Raw genomic sequence first — 16,289 nt, forward strand, 5'->3', positions numbered from 1 at the left:
CCTGACAAAGAGCATTACAAGGGAGATCTCATGGAACAGACAGATGCAGTTAGCACTATGATTCTGGCTGGCTTCCCTTCCAACAGAACCTGAAAAGGAGCCCAAGACGGTATTGAATCTGAGAGAGTTAACTTACTTTTGGAGTCTTGTCTTCAGTGTAATGTTGTTTGAAAGTACAATGCTAATATTGCCCCCAGCATGACTTCCAGCCACAATAGAAGTCTCTTGCTCAACCTAAGTGCTATTTTAACTTGACTCTTTAGCCTAAAAAAAGACTGTAAGTGGCAGCCCGTGTGTTGTAGTTACTAGTGTCAGTAACACAGTGGGGACTCAGATGTTCTCTGAGTGTGACTGGGATCTAGACACACAGCCCATATACCTGGTTATCTACATTAAACTCATGCTTATAGCAGGTGATGGTCTGATGTTAGTGACCTGGTTCTCCTCTCCTCAGTCTCTGCAGTACACCGAATTTGCAGAAAAAACCCAAACATGTATGAAAGAATTTAGGGCACAGAGCCCTGACAAACATCAGTCTCCAACACTGTTGCAATAAACCGATTCAATGCATGTAAAACGATACTGGTTTTAAGCATTTTTATCCACTAGCTCTGCTCAGGCTATTATTTGGAATGAAGAGGGCTTTCTGCAAGTACCTTAGAGCCACCATCTGTGAAACACAGCACAGCTGCACCAATAGCCAGCTCTTACATGAAGGCAGCATGATCAGATTTTAGCTCCATGTGAATCGCAGACCTTATATATATGGAAAAACGTATTTTAAGTCACATTGCGGTGTGAGAGAGCAAGCTAAAGTGTCCTTAAAGGCAATGTCTGCATGGCAAATCCAACCTCTTACATCTTGATTGTTACCTCCTTAAACCTCTTCACCCTTATAAGCCGGCATGAGATAAGCAAATCTGAGTACAGGCAGCTGATATAAACCACCACAAAAGCGGCCATATTGTCATCTGAACATCTCATGCTCCAGTTTATTTACAGTTTCCAGGGCTGTAATCCCAGCTGGTAGTTTTAATTAGTAGTGAATGTACTTTCACAACAAGTTGGACCTTCTCCTTCTTGGGCGCGATCCCTTCCACAGATGACTATAGAATACGAAGAGACAAATTTGGGGGATGATGGGCAAGCAGTTTTTCCGTATAACATATCTGAAAAGCTACCATCACTCTCTGGCTAATGAGAGGACTTGGCAGCAGGTCAGACTGTTTTGACTATCCAGAAGACTCTTCCCCCAGTGCCAGAGTAGTAAGATACACACATCATGGAAGCTTCTAACAAAGCATAAGCTAATGCTATTTAGAAGTCAATGCATAATTCTGAACTACGAAGCCAGCTCCCAGGGCTGACTATTGCTCATGGGTTTTAAGGCAAAGTTTGGGATATCACGACAAGCATCATCAGAGCATATATCTACTCTTTTGCTGGTTTTGCACAATGGTAGCTTTGCCCATTTTGTAGTCATTAGTAAATGCCTTAGTATAAAACTGCAACTGTAGCAGGGCTTTTTTTCACAGCCTTTTTCCTCTAGCCGCTCTGGGATTTTTCCTTTCTTGGCAGTAACCAGTTGCAACCAGTTGTGAATAAGTCGTTATCCCTCTATGCAACCCAGTGCAACTAAAAGAAACCAGTGTCATTATGCAAGTTTCAAAAAAAAAAAAAAAAAAAGAGAGAAAAAAAAGTTTTGTTTTGTGGTTAATTATCCATGGTCTATTTACAAAATAAATCAACCCATTGTGCACCACCAGGATTTGTGGCCTCATTTGAACTTTGCTTTTCATTAATCACTTTAAAAATAAAAGCTAACTAGATTTCCTCCTCCCCCCTCCCCCCCCCTTTTTTTTTTTATTACTTGCATCTGGGTAGAAATTGTAAAAATGGTGAGAGAACAAAGTATGGATTATTCCCCCTCCGTTTCATGACTTACATGATCTCAGTCTTGTCTTTCTCCACGTGCCTAAACAGATGCACAGTCCACAAATCCCAACATTCTGTAAGAAACGCAATCACAAGAAGATCGAAATGCTTTTTAAACTCCAGTTTAAACTCCAGACTTATTCCAGAAGAATAAATTGTAAAAAGCTTCCTTTAAGCAACAAAAAGGTAAGCAAACATTTATGAACGTATTTAAGCTGCCATAAGAGGCCAATAAAATGACTCATTTAGATACCTGTGTAGTACACGAATCTTTGTGAGCTCTGAGTGCAAGGCTGTTTCCTTTAGATAAAAAGATACTTGCAGGTAGGCTGGAGAAGGCAGAAAATGGATAGCTCATTTCTTTATAGTGTGGACAATTTATGCATAAAAAGAGATTTTTTTTTTTTAATGTTACTTTTCAGAAGAAGTTTTAATTATATAAGATCTTTCAACCTGGTCCCATATGATGACAGAGAACTACTGAATTTCTGAAAACTAGCTGAAAAACTTTTGAAATGGAGAGGCAGACTAAGGACTGTTAAAAAACCAAAAACATCTAACTGCATTAATAATTATTTCATTCTGATAAGGAATATGTAGTTGCATAAAACTGAAATTCTCCTCAGCTTCAGCTAAGAAAGCTTGAGCAATGTCTATGTTTTGAATATAGACTCTTCTGGTAGAACTAACAAAAATAAGAAAGGCTGATAACCCCAATAAAACTATCAAAATACTTCTCCCTCCTAATTTTTTCCCCCCCATTTACCAGTCACCTTTGAGCACTGTTAATACAAGGAACAGAAAATCTCAGCTGTCCACGTAATCCCTAATGAAATGCTATGGAAAAAGCTAGGTCAAAATATGTGGTTCCACTGCACTCAAGAACAACTTTTTCTCTTCAAAGCTCCTGAGCTGGATGGAAATATAAAGAACACAGCCAACAGGTATCTTTTGGAAACCCAGGTGAAGAGTTGAAGCTAAGACATTAGATCATTAATGCTACACATTATTAGTAGGAGCTCAGGAAGGTAATTTTTGCTTGCCTGTTGGTGTGAAATAGAATCATAGAGATTCGAAAAGTTAAAGAAACCCACTGACTCCTCCTCTACTTTGCAGATGGCTGAGCTGCATTAATGTTCATTTCCAAAAGTAAATTAGCTCCTACTTAAATGAAAGGAAAAAAATTAAAGCTGCCTCCACCTGACTGCAAAGCACAGCAGCCAGGGTGCAAGAGAAACGGACAAGGCCTTCAAAGAAAATAAAAAGTCTTTTTAAGCAACTCCTAATACGAACGCCTGCCCTTGCAGCAGCAGGCTGTGGCCCTACAGCCGCTTCCCATTATAAATGCTAAATTGGGAAATGTTTAACATTCTTTGTTTAATCTTTGCAGTATAAAGAAAAAAACAGCTGATTCTCAGAAACATGACAGCCTGAGCAACCATTATGGGTCTGCCTCTCCTCTCCTCAAAGCAGAACAGACCGCTTCCAGCCTCGGCAGTGACTGACAATTTTTAATCAGAAATGTGTTTTTAGATGGATGCCAGAAGACAAGGCTGAAATATCTTTTTTTTATATATATATATGTAATTAAATATATATTAAAATATGTTTATATATTTAATATTTAACCATATACATATTATATTATAATATTTATATGTATTATATATTGTTATATAGCATATTATATATAAATATATATATTTATGTATATATTGCATTTTTATATATATTTATATTTATGTATGTATTTATATATTTTTTATATATTTTAGGACAAGGGGCAATGGATATAAACTACAGCACAGGAGGTTCCACCTCAACATCAGGAGGAACTTCTTCAGTGTGTGGGTCACGGAGCACTGGAACAGACTCCCCAAAGAGGTTGTGCAGTCCCCTTCTCTGGAGACTTTCTAGACCCATTTGGATGCATTCCTGTGCAACCTGTGCTAGATTCTATGGTTGTGCTCTGGCAGGGGGGGTGGACATGATGATCTCCAGAGGTCCCTTCCAAGACTTAACATCCTGTGATCCTGTGAGATATATATTTTTTTATCTATCTATCTATCTGTCTATCTATCTAGCCTAATACAACCAGGATATTTAATAAAAACTGCAATCAGAAAAGTAGTGAAAACTGAGAAAACTGAGGCAAAGAATGTTTCAGATGTTTTTTGCACTGTTCTGTGCTAATGTCTTTGCACAGTCTTTCCATGAAGAGCATTACTATATGTTGTTATCGAAGACATTATCAGCTAAGTGTGTTTTTCCCTTGTTCACACATAGAGTCAATGCAGTGAGTCCATCTATTCTGCTGCCATCAGTCACACACAGATCAGCAAAACCTCAGGAGTGAACAGTCCTCTCTCTGCTGCTTACACAGGCAAACTCTCCCTGCGAGAACTTCCCTAAAGTGGCGAGTTTCATCATGTGTCCTAAAGAGCCAAATAAGTCAGAGTTTTTTTTCAGTTGAAATTATGAAATAATACCCCAAATTGAGTCCCCACAGAAACTGAACTGTTTACATTTAGTTTTCTTACAAGATTTTACCCTGAAGCACCCTTTCTGGATTACTGAGTCTAGCTCTCTGTTGTCTTTTATACTATAGGTATAAAGGACACATGGTAAAGAGCTGGTTTAAAGCCTTCACATCAATAAAGTGAAAAGATTTTATCCATCCTTCCCACCCTAGCCACCAGCATTCCATAGTTGGCAGTGACGAGATCAGGTGCCCAGGAAATGAAAGCGTGAGCAAATGAGGACGCGTTCCTTTCCCAAAGCGTGTATGACAGACTGCGCGGTACATCGTCTTGCAGGGCTCACACTGATAGAATAGAATACATAGAATACATAGAATAAACCAGGTTGGAAGAGACCTTCAAGATCATCGCATCCAACCCATCACCAATCCAACTCCGCCCAAGCAACTAACCCACAGCACCAAGCACCCTGTCAAGTCTTCTCCTAAAAACCTCCAGTGATGGCGACTCCACCACCTCCCTGGGCAGCCCATTCCAATGTGCAATCACTCTTTCTGTATAGAACTTTTTTCTAACATCCAGCCTGAATCTCCCCTGGCGCAGCCTGAGACTGTGTCCTCTTGTTCTGGTACTGCTTGCCTGGGAGAAGAGACCAACATCTGTCTGTCTACAACCTCCCTTCAGATAGTTGTAGAGAGTAATAAGGTCACCCCTGAGTCTCCTCTTCTCCAGGCTAAGCAACCCCAGCTCCCTCAGCCTCTCCTCGTAGGGCTTATGTTCCAAACCCCTCACCAACTTTGTTGCTCTTCTCTGGACTCGTTCCAGCAAGTCAACATCCTTCCTAAACTGAGGGGCCCAGAACTGGACACAGTACTCGAGGTGCGGCCTAACCAGTGCAGTGTACAGGGGCAGAATGACCTCCCTGCTCCTGCTGGCCACACTGTTCCTGATGCAGGCCAGGATGCCATTGGCCCTCTTAGCTGCCTGGGCACACTGCAGGCTCATGTTCAGTCTACCGTCGACCAGCACCCCCAGGTCCCTCTCAGCCTGACTGCTCTCCAGCCACTCTGACCCCAGCCTGTAGCTCTGCATGGGGTTGCTGTGGCCAATGTGCAGAACCCGGCACTTGGATGTGTTCAGTCTCATGCCGTTGGACTCTGCCCAACTGCCCAGCCTGTCGAGGTCCCTCTGCAGAGCCTCTCTACCCTCCAGCAGATCAACTCCTGCGCCCAGCTTGGTGTCGTCAGCAAATTTACTGATGATGGACTCAATGTCCTCGTCCAGATCATCAATAAAGATGTTAAAGAGCATGGGGCCCAGCACTGATCCCTGGGGCACACCACTGGTGACTGGCTGCCAGCTGGATGTGGCACCATTCACTACCACTCTCTGGGCTCGGCCCTCCAGCCAGTTCCTAACCCATCGCAGTGTGGTCCCATCCAAGCCATGGGCTGACAGCTTGGCCAGGAGCTTGCTATGGGGAACGGTGTCAAAGGCCTTGCTGAGGTCCAGGTAGACTACATCCACAGGCCTCCCCACATCCACCAGGCGGGTCACCTGATCATAGAAGGAGATCAGGTTGGTCAGGCAGGACCTGCCCTTCCTAAACCCATGCTGGCTGGGCCTGATCCCTTGGCCATCCTCTAAGTGCTGTGTGATTGCACTCAGGATGACCTGCTCCATAATCTTTCCTGGCACTGAGGTCAGGCTGACAGGCCTGTAATTCCCTGGCTCATCCAACCGGCCCTTCTTGTGGATGGGTACCACGTTGGCCAGCTTCCAGTCAGCTGGGATCTCTCCAGTGAGCCAGGACTGATGAAAAATAATGGAGAGTGGTTTGGCCAGCTCATCTGCCAGCTCTCTCAGCACCCTAGGATGGATCCCATCTGGTCCCATGGACTTGTGGGGGTCCAAGCTGCTGAGGAGAGCTCCTATCACTTGCTCATGGAACAAAGGGAAACCATGCAGCTCCCTGGCTCCCTCTGCCAGTTCTGCAGGCCAGCTGTCTGGTAGACGTTCTTTCCAGGTAGTAAAAACTGAGGTAAAGAAGGTGTTAAGTACCTCTGCCTTTTCCTCACTCAGCCCAGAGCCCTCTTCATTTAGCAACAAGAAGTAAACTATAACCACAGCATGAAAGAAAGAGCAAGGAACATCCAGGTGTCAACCCTGCTCAAAGCACTGTGCCCATCCTGACAATTCCTCTACACCTCTGGATTTCACACTTCTCTGTGTGTGTCGAGGCCCACCTGCACAGACCGAGCTTAACAGCATAGAAAAGAACATAGAGTCTTGGGTGGGAGAAATGGACTCTCTGCTTTGTTTGCTGTGAATGTCTAAGACGGTAATTTTGGAAAGGAGGAGCTGAGGAACGTTCAGTGAGGCTAGGCCTGATACTTTTATGGCAACTACTCTAAAAATAATGCTTCTTGTTTCACTTCTTAGGGACTTCTGCAAGACAAAAAGACTCGTCAAATTACTGAAGGCAGTGGCAATGAATTACTGATAGTGAAGGATACAAAACTGTCATAAACCTCAACCAAAGTGTCAGTTGCAAAAAGTACTGCTCTGAGGAAGGGAGGGAGAGAGGAAATCTTGCAGAATAATTACTAGATAAAAAAAGACTGCTGTCGCTAATTCAGCACATTGCTGGATACAGCTAAATCATATTAGTTATTTTTTGAATATATCCAACCCCAAGCATGTGCCAGGGAAGAAAAATAATGAATTTTTAAAATAAAAATTAATGCAGAGTTCTCTCTTTCTTTCTGTCTTTTTTTCCCACCCCTGTTCTCTAATCCTTTAAGGTTCATATTTAACCTTTTCCTCAAAACAATAAACTTGAGTTTAAGAAAATTAAGGCACAGCTCTTCATAGTGGCAGGACTCACACAGCTTATGTTTAAAAATAAAATACCAGTCTTTTTAAGTTGTGAAATGAACACTTATTCATCAAAACTGAATATTAACATCTCATTTCAGAAACTGTTCAAACCATCCCTTTTGCCTATTTTTCCTATGAATTTAAGAAGACAGAAATTTCACAGGTTGCATGTCTAGCATCTGGTCAAGTCAAATCGCCCTCTCCTCCATAAATTAAAATTAGATTTCCATTCTGCAGAAAACACAAAATCCCATCATTCTGGTCACTGTTCAACTGTGTATATATAACCAGGCTTTCAGCAGCAGGCATTTCCAAGTTTTCTTTTAACTTGTTTAATTAGTAAATAGTCAGAAAATAATTAATCATTTGTTTGACCGTTAAGGAAGGTGAGAGTCTTGCTACAAGTCCACCTAAGCACAGAAAGTGAAGCTGGGGACTGAAGATTCAAGGAAGTCGGAGGTAACCTAGTGGCATGCAAAGAAACTCCTCAGTAACCGAAAAGCATGCAAATGCCTTTAAGAGGAAAATTTGCTTGTCTACTGATGAAAGTCATTAGAATTTGTACACACATTCTAAATAATTTTCCATTGTAATTACCAAAGACAAAAAAACTCCTAAAACAACAACCAAAAAAACCCCAAACCCATCAACAACAACAAAAATAACCAACTATCCAAAACCAAACAACCACCACCACGAAAAACCCCAAACAAAAACCAACCAACCAAACTGAAAACAAACAAAACCCAAACCTATAGACTAAAACTCCAAGAAGACAGGCAATAATAATTTTCATTCAAAGGCATAGGACAACTCTTTTGATTAAGTTAAATGGCAACAATTATTTCTCATATTTTCTGTAAAACACAGGCTACATCCTGCAAGCATTTTATATAGGGTTGACAATATTAGGGACTCTGGGATAAGGGATTTCAAGGAGGTTCTCTCCCTCACTGCATGCAACCATGTTGTAAACTACTATTGACACATTCATTCAGCCCCATTTTACAACTACACAGATTTCCAGGTCCTGTAATTCCTACAGGATAGTCTTCCAGAATTTAATCTTCTGATGACCAGGGTCATTTTCTCCTTTCCAGCTAATATTTCTAGCAGGTCTTTGTGGTAATACCAGGCTTAAGTTTGAATGATTTTTTTTTTTTAACCTCTCCAAATTATTTCAACACTGTCTCCCTACACATTTAAATCCACTGCATAAACACAAGTAACATAATGTTAGAATATTTGTGCAGGGCACAAAAAAACATATACCTTCTACTAAGAGATTCTGTACTGAGACAGAAATAGGGGCAGAAGCAGCTTTTGTTGCCCAGAGCCAAAGCAAGGGCTGGTTTCAGAATCAGGCAGTGAATCCAGGTGTTCCAATGCCCTTTTGAATATACACGTACTCCCTGGCAGCTTGGGAAATATTCAGCTTATAATATACTTATAGAGCTTAAAATATTCCACTTCCTGTTTTCACAAAACCCTATTTCATTTAAAGCTTGTCTCAGGGATTGCTGTTGAAAGATGTCAGCTTTAACTATTTTTTTTTTTTCCTATTATGCCTGGAGTGGGCATAATTCTCATTCGGGCTCATTTTATGACTCTTTTCCAATGCCAGAAAAACACTTAAAAATAACTGAAAATCGAGCCCTATAACTTTATAACTGACCTAATAGACTCCTGACGTAATATCAACAGAATTAGCAGCATTACACTAGGGAAGAATCTGTCCAAGAATGTACATGCAGAGAACGACTTGTAAAGGGCAAAAGAAAACAAACCCCAATAAAACGCTCATAACCACAAACAGGTCAGATCCTCAGAGGATACAACTAGGAATAAATTGGTTGCAATAAGTACAGGAATAATTTCTCCCTGCAACCAAAAAGTATGAGCTCTTCTTAGTACTGAGCCTTTTCTTCCCTTTTTTGAACCCCTGAAATCTCTCATATTTCAGTCTTTTAGCAGAGTTACAGCTTTTTCTGTTTGCATTTGACAGCAATCTATTAAAATATCCTCACCAATTCTAACCAAAAGAATCTTTATGGACATCAATCACTTAAATGAAATAAAAATGAATCAAGTTCAGCACGATCTAAAATGTCACTGTACTTCTGCACTTGCTGCTGTTACACAGAGACTGACCTGACTGTCACATTAAGGTCAGGAGAGGAAAGGGAAAAAAAGCTTTCATTGTATATATCCAAAGTTTTGGGGGGAGGAGAAGAGAGAGGAGAAGAGAGACAGAAACACTGTGCAGAAGCCAGGGATGTTCCAGAGCGCACTGTGACAGGAAAATACTCAATAAGAATTCCTCCAGCCAAAAAAACAGATCTTAAATAGAACCATTGTCTTCCAGCTTGAAGCCCTTAAAAAGGCTCGAATTAAAGTCTGTGCTGTGGGCACCCGGTCGTTCTTTCCTTTCATCAGGATTTGCAGGTTTTAATACAATCTGTCGTGAGGAAAAACAGTAGAGCTGTACAGTCCAGAGAGGTAACAAAAGCGAAAGGCAGGCGAGAGTTACATAACTGGCTTTTTACATAAATATTGCATTGAGAGAGAGGGTTTGGGTGAGGGTTTGTTTTTTGCTTTTTAGAAAGGCAAAAAGATTTTACAGAAAGGCATAAAACCACACCGCAGAATTTCATCCAACCTCCCTTACTATTCGCCCCTCTCTTGCTTTGCAACACGGACCGAGCAGTTAAAGTGAGCGTTTGCTTTCCCTTTTTCCATTACGGCTAAACAAATAACCCATGCAGCCTTAAGCACTTCATAATAGTTTGTTGGGTTGGTTGTTTTTTGGATTTTTTTTTTTTTTTTTTGGGTCTCATATTACCTGAAAAGTGCACCACATCATGGAAGCTAGGGAAAAAAACAAAACACAAACCACCAAGAAGTCTTATTTTAAAGCACAAGCAAGTTTGCTTTGCTTATCTGCAGCACAGGGCAATTAGAAATGACCATGGATGTTCAACTAACTCCTCTCGGTACAGTCTGAGAAGAGGGAAAAAAAAACTGCAAGTCTCCCCATCTGTTATTTCCCTTTTTTTTTTTTTTTTCCCCTTTTGGCTGTAGAAAAGCAAAATTATGCAAGAGCTTTTGAATGTAAAGCCTGTGTGTGCTTTTTCCCTTTTTGTCTCTGTGTACACGGTATGCGATATTGCGTAACTGAGCACAGAGTGGGCGGTTAGCATTTACTATTGATTTACACCACTGTGTATAATGAATTCAGAGCTCGAAGAGAGAGACACAGACGATGAAATGCAGAGGGGTGAGAAGCGGGTTTAAGGTATGTGTGAAGAGGGGTGCCATGGAAAGAGGGAAGCAAAGCATTTAGGAACAGAATTATGCTCCTCGGAACTAAACATGCTTTTCCCCAATCTTTTCATTTGCATGGCCTTTGCTAGAAGAGTGGATGCTTAACAAATCCCACGAACTTCTCCATCCAAAAACAAGTTCCCCTCCCACATCCAGGCTCAAATCCTATTAGAAACTACCAAAAAAAAAAAAAAGGAAAAAAAAGTATTAATGCCACTGTGGTACTTCTTGTGCTAGTTACAAAGCTTCCTGTGCATCTTTATAAGGTTACTAAGAGAACTCTTTCTTTAGTAATACCATACATCAGCTTCTGATTTACTCCAATCAGGACCTACAGGCTTATAGGAGCACTGAAATCACTGGCACAATGCACGGTATGTAATACAAAGCCCTGCATTTATTGAGGTGGTAAGGTGACATGGGAATATGGGAATTCGAGACTGAAAACAAGGAACACTTGACCTATTTTGGTCACTCATTAGGCCTGCCAAAATATCTTTGTTGTTCCATTTTCTACACAAGCACAAACCTGGAGTTCTCAGTTTAGACACAGACAGGCCCCTAGCTCTGTAATAGGAATTCAGCCACCAAGGTGAAATCTTGCTCCCACAAGTGAATTACTGAATTCTCAGCTTCCAAGGGGAGACATGAGTTTCTAAATTCCCCCTGATCCCACATGACATAAGGTCCTACAAAGCAAGGAAAGACCAACAGGCTGGCACAATACTGGACTGCTGGGTATCCATTAGGGTTATTCATATTGGGCTGAGCATTTTATTAATAATGTGAGTGGGATTCTAAAGCCTGTTAACATAGTTTCTAAAGCACACTGCAAGACTGAAGACTAAAAGGAGTTCTATTACAAGCCACGGCAGACACCTAGCCTAGTACCGGCAATGAAAGGGAACATGCTGACAACAAATCAACTATCAATGCCCTTGAAATTTCTTTTGCATTATTTTTTACTGAGAGACATGCATTCCCATTATCTTTTTCTTCAAATTCTACATAATTTGAAATAATTTTTTTTGCTTTACAGGTGTGGTGTCAGGCATTTTTATAGGCTGCAAATGAACAACGCAAGCAAACAACACACCCTGCACCTCCCCTGTATGATATGAAATGCGACCCTTACTTTACAGCAAATTCCACAGATATGCAATGCTTCTGATTACTCTCCTGATGGTTTCTTATGGTTTCTTTCTTTCTCTTCCTTCCTTTCTTCCTTCCTTCCTTTCTTTCTTAATTTCTTTCTTTCTTTTTCCCCTAGATCAACATATACTAACATTAACTATGGTACTACCAGTTAGCATGCAACTAGGATCTCTGGTGGGCTGCTAGAAATATACAACAGTAATTCATGTTCTTACATCTTCTTATTCATTTGGTTTGCACAAAACTGGAATTGCATTGAAAATACCAAAAAAAGTTTTACAGAATAGAATAGAATTAACCAGGTTGGAAAAGACATTCCAGATCATCAAGTCCAACCCATCACCCAACACCATTTAATCAACTAAACCATAGCACCAAGTGCCTCATCCAGTCTCTTCTTAAACACCTCCAGTGATGGTGACTCCACCACCTCCCTGGGCCAATGGCCAATCTCTCTTTCTGTGAAGAATGTCTTCCTAACATCCAGCCTAAACTCCCCTGGTGCAGCTTGAGACTGTGTCCTCTTGTTCTGTTGGTGGTTGCCTGGGAGAAGAGACCAATCCCCACCTGGCTACAACCTAACTCGTCTGATTTGTCTTAAGGGAAATGATTAACGTCTTCATAAAGAGGGACCTAGGTGTGCAACCTGTATTCAGCATTCATTAATACAGATGAGGTCAGCTCAAAACCTGTTCAGGCATGTTTTCTATGCTCACCAGGAAAACACTCCGGGAAAGAAATGTGACAGAAGACACAAACTCTATTTCACTGTTATGTGGTCCACTAGAATTGCTGCTTCATAATCATACTCTGATGCTATGCAAGGGGAGTGTCTCAGGAAGACTGGACTGTAGGGTCAGCTTATCAAAAAATGTCTGCACTCTCCTGAATAGTCTGCATATGAAGAGCAACATTTTTCAACATTTATATACTTGAAGTTAGTCTGGATCCTCATCTTATGGGATTCAGGGTAGAACCTTAAAATGCCCTAAGATGTTATACAGAAGAGATACAGACAGAAAGCAAAGAAATACCAGCTAAGGGAAATGAATCTCAGATATCAGTAACAGATCTAACACTGCTGTGCTTGCTCCATCATTGTCCAGGGCACATGTATATTTATGCTCTTGTTTGCATGACAGAATATAAGCAACTGGTTGTGGATTACATGTATCAAGTTCAACCAGATATCTGAATCCCCTAAAAATACGGGGAGTCAAATTAGGGAGTTTTATTCTGATATACTTTGTACTTGAGGGCTATAAACTGAAGCTGATAAAAGTTCCCATTATAATCAAAAATCTTGGGAACTTCACTATATAAGTTTTCTACTCTTAATGTTTACCTAATCTGAAATTTCAGGAAGACTTGAATAAACAAAAGTTCATCTGTTTTGTACACAGAAAATGGAGGGGGTAGGGGAACCCATAAAAAGAACTTCCAGAGACTTCTGAGAAAGGGTAAAAAAGGGAGCTATTCAAATTATTTTTAAAAAGGGAGATGTTGAAGTATTAAAGCAAAAAGCATTAACAACTGAAAATCTGAATTTATCCATAGCTTATAAAGCCAATACTAGCTAGATTCAGGTTTTCAGAAAAAGTTTTCTGTTGTGATGAAAACAATGAAGCTTTTAGAAGTCCAAACAGCTACAAAATCCTACCAAATATTTTACAAAGAGTGTCTTGGATGCATACAGAAAATCCTAAGAAAACCCAATCTTTTACTATGTAACACTTTAAGTCAAGTCCCTGTTATGTTCTCCCTGCAAGACAACTGTGAGAGACCAAATCTTGTCTCTTCTGATGTGACTCAACAAAGATAAAATCACCTTTGCTGCTTGCCTAGACAATAGTTGATGTGTATTGAGCAGAGCCACTGGAATGACTCTCGGGAAGGCGCATGGATAAGGATTGCTCACAAGACTGCAGCTGTCCTGGAAATGGGCAGAGGCCAATCGACCTAAAAACTGTATAAAAGATCTGAGCAACTACTGGTTCAGTAGAAGGAAAACACAGGAGAAGGAAAACATGAGAGAAGGAAAAGACAAGGACAATGCTGCTCTGAAGAAAACCGGAGAGAATACCAGGAGAGAAAAATGACAGAGACATCACCATGGAGCCTGGAAAAAGCAGACCAAGATGAACCCTCTCTCCGTGTCCTAAGTTCCACCTGCTGCAACTCATGAAGCTGAAGAGGCTGCTCAGAGGACCACATCTCTTCTACAGCCAAAGCCACAGCACCCTTCTTCTACAGACCCAACATCTCCTCTATATCCAAAGCTGCAGCACCTTTCCTCCACAGACTCAAACTGTCTTGGGGGTGAGGGGTGTGGTAAGATAATTCCTTTCCTCCTCTCTCTCCCTCTCTATTTTCTCCCTCTCCCCTTCTGATCCATCCACTTTATTTGTGTAATAAATAGTCTAGCTGTTGATATTTTGGCCTCATTTGTGCCTCTAATTTCACAACATGGGAATATTCAAAAGAACTGAGTCTCTTTCCCTCTCTGGACTGAGACAACACCACACCTACAAAGTAGCATCTTTTTACTGCGCTAGACAGTGGGTCTGGAGGGGTTTTTTAGGTTGGTTTTGGTTGGTTGGTTTTGTTGATGTTTTTTATTATCATGTCCATTAATAGTAGATGCCATTTGCACGTATCAAATGACTGCTCAGTAAAGACTGTATCATAAGGGAGAGACTAAAGTATAAACAAGTTATTACCCTAGGATTTCATGTCGTTGCATGTAAGCTTAATGTTTCTCAATACAGTTTCTGTCTTTTTAATGACTGTAGCAGGAGATAAGCACAGTGCTAGGTTGCCATGGGCTTTTAATGGGGAAATGAATAATAAAAGAATATTAAAATTACAGACACACACAAAAAAACCCACCCAAACATTTGAGATGCTTGCCATCTCTTCTTGCTAGTTAAAGAATCAATAAACCTTTAACAGACCTTCTACAGCACTACTTTCCTTGCAAAGAAAGAAACTCACAAAGTAACTTTTGTAGCAGTTTACCTTAATTTTTTTCTCCCGCTGATTTCTCTTTCACATGAACCTTTTGGACTCCTCTATTTTGGAATGACAATGACACAGCAGAAGTGACTAAACTTTCCCCACCCTTCAACCAACCTATTAAACATGTGTAATGGTGCTATTTCCTAATGGTTCCTACAGACTGATGTATTTCCAAGACTGTTTTAGTCAAAATGAATGGCAGTAAAATTAGCAAAGACTCAGAAGCAAAGTCTGAGGAGACCAGCTAAGAACTCAGTCAGAAAACAAGGTCTCTGGACATTTCTGCCATGTCTGCCAAAATAATAGAGGTTATGTCAGTTTCCATAATAAACTTCAGTTTTCAAGACTATAAATCAGCTACAATGATCTGAGCCACACTGGAATTAAGACATGCAAGGTTTCAGAACAAGAGCAAATAAGAATCTTTTTTTTTTTTAAACCCAAAAGTATTTCCCCTACTGCAAATACAATTTAATCTTGTAATCTAATCCAGTAAAGAATTATTAATTTATCAGAATTAGAGATATAAAGGAGCAGGGAGAGAGAAAATAAAATAGCAAATTCTCAGTGAATGCTTTCTGGGATAGTGTAACTTCCCTTCCAGACATTCCCTTATAGGATTTTGAAAGGGCTTTCTCTAGTAACTGGGAGCTCAGTATAACCCCTGTTCAACAATCCCTAATGTTTGGGTTTGTGCCTAAAATCAAAATCTCATTTTGAAGCATGTTTGGCTGTTCTAATATTCAGCACACTTAAAAAAAGAAGAAAAAAAATCTCGAAGGGACTCAGAGGAATTTACTGGTTAGGCCAGTTAATTTTTGAAGTACTATAATTTATCATATTCATTTGCCTTATAGCTCTCAAATATCACTCTGAAACAACACAGGTTTTATCCTGTGGGATTTTGAGTAACTCAGACATATTCACACACCAGGTACCATGCTCTCCTGAGAAGTCTCCAATCTGCAGAGGGCAAGGTGCCCATGAGCCATGTGAGAACTGTGCCCAGAGTCCTCACATCCTCCAGCCCAGAGGGGAGAGCAGCTGCTGCTGCTGCTGCCACAGTTACAACGAGCATGCAGGTCCCCGTTTCATGAAACTTTTTCTTTAGCTCAAAGACAAGAGAAAGTGCCAACACATCCTACATCAGTTAGAGACTCCCCCTTGTTCATAGACTTAGGACTTCAGGCTCCTTTTTGTGTTTAGTTCAGGTATCTCAATAGATAGTGTAAAAATAATTATCTTCACAGAGAACTTCACGACTCAATGGTTAGATTTTTAGAAAGCACATAGGTGATTGGAAATTAGGGCCTAACCTGAATAACATTTAAAAGTGCATGTGGAAGTACTTACTCTCAGATACCAAAATGAGAAGTGTGAGTAAAAACTGGCTTGCACCAAACCATGCAACAAGTTCAGAAGCAGAACCCAGATGTTCTGAGCTGCCTTTCTCTTTTCATCTACAGAGAAAAATTAGCTGAGACTAGACATTCTAAG

At 40.6% G+C, this 16,289-nt stretch overlaps 1 protein-coding gene across 5 annotated transcripts in view; it reads right to left on the reverse strand.

The window, feature by feature from the left end:
- Nucleotides 1–16,289, reverse strand: part of ZBTB20 (zinc finger and BTB domain containing 20) — a 554,111-nt gene that overhangs the window by 256,394 nt on the left and 281,428 nt on the right. For all 5 annotated transcript variants that reach the window (XM_054163730.1, XM_054163732.1, XM_054163729.1 and 2 more), the window contains one exon: nt 1,946–2,009. The gene's annotated coding sequence lies outside the window, so the exon portion shown is untranslated. The remainder of the gene's footprint in view (nt 1–1,945; nt 2,010–16,289) is intronic.

The sequence above is a fragment of the Dryobates pubescens genome, chromosome 8 (assembly GCF_014839835.1).
Source record: "Dryobates pubescens isolate bDryPub1 chromosome 8, bDryPub1.pri, whole genome shotgun sequence".
In the NCBI taxonomy this organism is placed as follows: Eukaryota; Metazoa; Chordata; class Aves; order Piciformes; family Picidae; genus Dryobates; species Dryobates pubescens.